Here is a 6,484-nt window from a genome sequence, read left to right as displayed (position 1 = left end):
AGGTTACAGTAAGTGTGGCCGAGAGATATACAGTAAAATGGCAATTTTCAATGTCTAATTTGTAGATTATTAAACAACCACTGGTGATGACATATGGATGGAAGCACAATTTGACAGTGTGGCCGAGAGATATACAGTAAAATGGCAATTTTCAATGTCTAATTTGTAGATTATTAAACAACCACTGGTGATTACATATGGACGGAAGCACAAATTGAAATTAACTACTACAACTTTCAAAGAGGGTAGTTTAGACAATATATATTCAGATAATTAGATTTCAAAGTCAGGTATTTCAGTAGTGATTCTTTTTTTTTCACTTTTAGGTATGCAGTTGCCTTTAAGATTAAAATATTTGTTGCCATTATTTACTCCCATAAGTACTAATTACGTTTATTTATGACATATTTAAAGTCTAAATTTAGATGTAAGTGTCAAGCGTACGAGAGAGAGTATCATATTTAGTATCAATATCAGATTTAATCAGTTCTGTGGCAATATTAAAACCTATCACAGTGGTCATGCAAGTGATCGTAATCTCAAAATAAAAAACAGGATGACTTTTTTACAGCAAGTACCATTGTAATGTCATCACAGGTGTGTTGCATTTCATTACAAGAAGAGATAAATTGTCCTCACTGAAACTTTAAGAAGTTAAGCTACACAATATAGGACAGTATCATCTGCATAAAGATGCATTTGACAAATCTTGCATGGAAGTGACCATAAATGGTGAACAGCACAGGGACCAAAATGGATTTCTGTGACTCACCTAACCAGCAGGGATTTATATTGTGTGTCCCCACCTTCACAAATGGTGAATCTGATTAACAGCTCTCGAAACAGTTCTAGGTAGTCCTTCGGAAGCTGACAGAGGATTGTCTTTATAAATGTAAGGAATCTTTCATTGTATCATATGTTTTTGATTTACAAATATATATAAAGGAAAAAAAAAACGTATTTAATCGTTCAATGTAGAAGCAGAGACTGTTCTCACAAGCTTCAAACCTAGAGTGATGTAGACTTCGAGGGGTTCCAAGAATAGACCATTTAGCTAATTCTTGACTAATGATTCTGGGATTTCTGAAAAGCAGAACTTGGTTACAGTTATTACAGATTAATGCAATCAAAGTACTTGGGAAATATACAAGATGTAATGGAAAGATAAAATTCAAATGTACAGTAATAATTGATGCAGACAGACAAAGAAGAAAAGAATCAAAGTCGTCATCATTCTGAATAGAGAACAGAGACCCCAGGTTGGCTCCATGCGCATACAGTAATTGCTATGTGCATGAGTCTCTGTGCAAACAGTCTCAAACAAATGGCCAGCCACAGGAAAATCTGTTGAAAGCTAAACAGATATTGACTTAATGGTAAACAGCCATCAGATTTAATACTTGGAGGCTGAGAGCTGGCGGCTTTATTTTAAATTGAACTGCCATCTAGTATTTAGCCAGGTCTGAGATGGAACCTGTGAGCAAGTCCTAGCAGTATCCCTGACTTGGCAGATCTGACTGTTTATTCGCTAAATAAAAACAAGTTGAAAATGACTATCAAGCTATTATATTTCATTACTTCCTATAGGCTCGCAAATCAACTTCCGTTTGTGTGTTTTGATTCAGCGTCAGGTTCTCTGTTACGGAAAATGACTCTTGAAGCTTGTCTCCTCTGACTGGCAGGTATAGGCTGAGGTTTACAATCTCTATAATATTTAAAGGCATGATTGTGCATCCCACACAACAGTAAGCAACCGTTTTAAATGGAAGCAAAGAAGAAAAGACTTAATTAGAAATATAATAAATTCCATACAGTGGAGCTGGCAAGTAAAGGATCTCTAATTTGAACTGTGAAATCTACAGTCTCCCTCACCCCACCCCAAACCCTCTTTATAAATAGCCAACTGATGAATGTAGATTTCTTTTCAGCTCTTTTAGCCGATTTATTTTCTTCATGACTGATTAAAGTGTATTTGTAACGGGAAACTACAGAAACTAATGTGCTCTGCTTCAGAGAAAGACATGCATCCTTTCTGCAAAAGAGGAACACTCATAGGCCCCCTTGTGGAGCCCCTGAATAACAGAGTGCATATGTGTACACTGTGTGCATGTGTGTGTAATGGCAGTGGAGAGGCTTCACTGGATATCTTCATTACACTTGTTTGTGCAGATTTGTATATGCAAAACTGTACAGTTTGACAATACACAGCCAGTCATTTATGCATTATGTGCATGTGTGTGACCTAGTGCAAAGTCTGTATGCTCTTGCATGTGCGTGTGTTGTCGGTGCAGGTCCAGACCAGGAGCAGATGATGGGCTGTATGTGTGTGTATGTGTCTAGAGGTCCCTCTGGCTCCCATGGTTTCTCTCTCTATCCCCTCCTCCCTCTCATTCTCCCCTCCCTCTTTCCTTCTCCTTTCACCCCCTTCTCTCGGCTAACTCAAGCGCCACCTCCCTCTCACACATGCAATAGCACTCTCAGTCCGAAGCAGACATTTTAACCCTTCACAAGGACTTTCATATCCCTTTCCAGTTTCAGAGGAGAATGAGGTCATTGTGGTCAATCCTAACTTTGGAGTTCAGGCTTAAGGTTAGAGTTAGGATTAGCCTTCGTTTGATTTAAGGTTTAAGGTTAAGCTGCCTGAGATAGCTGGGTTTAGGGTCTGGGTTGGGCTGAAAGTTGTCAGATTTTCACAGTACAGTACAGTAAGACAAACAGATGTGTGTCTGTGTGAAAGAAAAAGAGACACAGATGGGCACACATCCCTATACACAGCAAAATTGCATCTTTATGTGTGTGCCTTTCGTACAACTGTATTCAATTACTGTATGTGAAAAAGAACAGCCACAAATTATATGCTGTCAGTCACAACCATCATTGAAACATATCCACTTCCCATTTATATGTTTTCTATAAAATTCTTGCTGCAGCTCGTGAAACGTTTAACATATAAGTTAAAAATGTCTCTCAGTTGCTTCTTAGAAGCACAGCATTTACAAGCCATTGATATGGGCCAAAAAAATTATGGAGGAATTCAAACAAAATGGACACATTTCCAGTTATTTATTCAGCTCCTGATGCATCGTAGGACAGAGGCCTCCAAGATTCATAACAGGGAGAAGAGGAACGTCAGCTGAATAGTACCACGGCTCTGTCTGCTTGTCTGTTCGTCTGTCTGGCTCACATGCAGGGTGTGGTTTAATATCCTGTTCCTTCTATTCTCTTGTGTCTTCCTATTCATTCTTAGCGTGGTCTTATTCCTGTAAGAACTGACTGAATGTGGTCAGCATTAGAACAAAAGAATCACAAAAGGACTTTTTTTCAGCTATAGTATAGGAGTTTATGAGTGACTTGTTTTTTCACATTACAGTGAAATCCCAAAAAAATGAACAAAGTATTATAAAAAAAAAATGTTCTTTTAAATGTTAGTTTAGAAAGCAATGATAAAACAGCAAGACTCCTTGTAAAGGCAACAACTGGAGAAATACAAAAGAAAATATATTTAAGTATTACCACCCTCCAAAGAGATGAGTGATTTGTGTTTTTGGGCTCAACATTAAATCTGATCGTAGTGCCTTATTAGTCATGTCTGAGTAAAAAACAGAAAGGCAAGCTTTTCTTTAATTTGAGCCAACTCGGGTAACTCTGTCAGATGGGTGATACACACTGACAAAGGACAACAGGCTTTCCTAAGAGAGTTTGGCAGCAAGCAAGCACCGTTGCTACTACTAATCCTGCAAACGTCCTGCTGGGATAATCTTAAATATCAGGCTGTATCCAGCACAGGATACGGAGGTACACAAATAAATTCACCATCTGCCAAACTACTTAAACGAGCACATGGGTTCAGACCCTGTCAAGGGAGCAGTTCACATGATCATTACGTATGCAACTCCCACACACACACTCCAGATGACCGTGGAAGCAAGTGTGCACACAGGTAGCATATACACATGCACGTATGCAGATGTGCATGAATGGACACACAATCCAATCTTATGAGACTGAGCAAAAAGAAGAAAATGTGCAAGAGGAAAAAAAGAGGAACAAAAAGAGAGAGAAGGAGAAGGAGAAAGAGAAAAATGAGACACAAAGAGGGGAGGAGGGTTTCCAGTGGTTCCAGGTAGACATGTGGTGTTGTGATACGGGGTCAGGGTCCTGCTGGACCGTAGGGAGGTGCTGGTGAGCTCCCTGCCCTGCCAAAGCTCTTTCCTTCTGGACACGCGCTGAGCCAGTGGAGCCTGGATCCATCCTTCAAGCCCTCCCTCCTCCCCTTCACTCTCTTCTTCCTCCCACTCCCACCTCCTCCCTCCTCCCTCTCATCCCCCTCCTCCTGCTCTTCTTTCCCAAGCCCTATGGGTGCAGTGCCACGTTGCTGAGTGAACTTATTAGAGTGAAAGAGAGAGGGAATAAGAGAGAAAAGTGCTAAGCACCTCCACGTGGGCTAATGCATTTTCTCCACTTTTGCCTTTTTCTGCTTTTCTCTTGCTGGAAAAATCCTCTCCTTCACTCATCGTTTCTTACGTATATTTTTGCCAGGCGTGTGGTCAAGCCGAATACTTTCACATTATTGCAAAAGAGGTTTATAAACATTTTCGCTTCTATGTGAAAATCTTGTGACTCATGTCTGTGTGTGCAGATGTGTGTGTGTGCAGATGTGTGTGGTGCTTGCATTGCTGAGTTTCCAGTCTGGTGTGAGCTTTAAATATACCATTTTTCCCCACAAGATAAACTTCCTGAAGCATATGCATTTTAATTACCACAATTTCTTATTTGGTAACTGGAAAAGAGCCAAACTCAAGCTCCCGATATTTTCTGTATCTCATTTAACACACTTAAACAGAGGTGGCTCTCATCAAAACTATTTTCTTATGTATTATTGCCATCTAGTGGATATTTCGTTAACAACACGTACATTTCACAACTAACTCTTTTATATTGGCATGTTTACAGAGTCCTAACTGCATGGGAGCTTTGTAAGAATCATAAGGAGCTACCACAGATATAAGCTGCACTATTAATACAATATTATACTAATAATTATACCAATATTGATGACATACTTTAATATTCCTGATTGTTGTTCTTTATACCTCTATCATGAAAGCTTAACAGAATTATATCTTGCAGGTTGGATTTATAAAAGGTTGTTTAACTGAGTGGGTTTAATAACATACATTTCAGGTACAGTTTAGTCTTATGTGTATTATCATGTCGCCATTTGTATAATGTTTCATCATTTGAAATTGCACAGATACTGACAAGTTAATGATATTCTTGTTCGCATGTGCATCCCCCAGGGAATCATCACTGCACACACAGACAGTATAAAAACAACAACCTCCAGTGACTTGTTTATGGAAAATAGTGAAAATGCTCTACAGTGGAACATTTGGACCAGTGTCCATTTATGAGCATGGGAAAACTAACTTTGGAGCCATAAACTGCAGCATCTTACTGCTGCCAGTTAATTATTTCCAAAGTTTTTCCCCTTTCAATAAGTACCAGCCACGGATGATAGTACCAACAAAACAAAACTCAAATACAACCCGAGGAAAGCTCAAATAACAAACAATAAAAGTTGTGTTTCATTTTAACTTGCTGTAAATAATTACGTATGATATGTTGGGCTAATGAGTTGTTTTGTTGTCATTTCAATACTCGAAGAAGCCATATAAAGATAAACACCTCTTTGACTGAAACGCCTTTCTGGACCACTAGTCTCTCTCTCTCAGTTGTTAAGGACATTTGACAGTATTAACTTATTATAAATTATATAAAATGTTTGAGGGTGACACCTCCCTGTCTTTGAAGAACGAAAGGGAACCAGCTATTTAAGTTAGGTGCTAGCTCATTCGATTTTCATTCGGTGCATCAAGATTTTAACAAATATTGTCATCTTCAAAAAACAAAAAGCCCTCAAAAATGATCGGTGCAGCTTATAAATAAAATACTGATTCTAATCAGTGAGCTCATCGACATGAACATAGAAGTAAGGTCCATAGAGAGACCATTCATACATCCATATGTCCACCTGAAGTTGTTGTGTTGTGTACAAGAGGCCTATATATGTTGTCTTCTTGTTTTTCCATTCTATAAATATTTCTCTTTTATTCTTTGTATTGTACATTTATACTTATACACAAAACTCTGCACTTTGTTTACTCAACCTTAAATATTTGGATTTTACATTCTTCTGTAAACTTATTTCTTAATGTTTGCATCCAGCAGATGTTTTTCTACTTTACAATTTTTACTCTGTTTACTATTTTGAATCACCAGTCCAGGACTCTATATACAGTACATCACTCAGATGATTTGCTGAAATTTTGGGGGAGCTTTGATTTGTGGAAGACAAAGATTACAAATGGCCACTCAAGAAACCTTTCTGCAGCAGTCATTTGTTCATTCAGGAAAAGATTTGACACAGAATGTAATCATCTTGCCATCAGTGAGATGATTGTCTGTTGTCAGATGTCAAGGC

Source organism: Dicentrarchus labrax, unplaced genomic scaffold, assembly GCF_905237075.1.
Source record: "Dicentrarchus labrax unplaced genomic scaffold, dlabrax2021, whole genome shotgun sequence".
In the NCBI taxonomy this organism is placed as follows: Eukaryota; Metazoa; Chordata; class Actinopteri; family Moronidae; genus Dicentrarchus; species Dicentrarchus labrax.
This window is presented reverse-complemented; position numbering follows the sequence as displayed.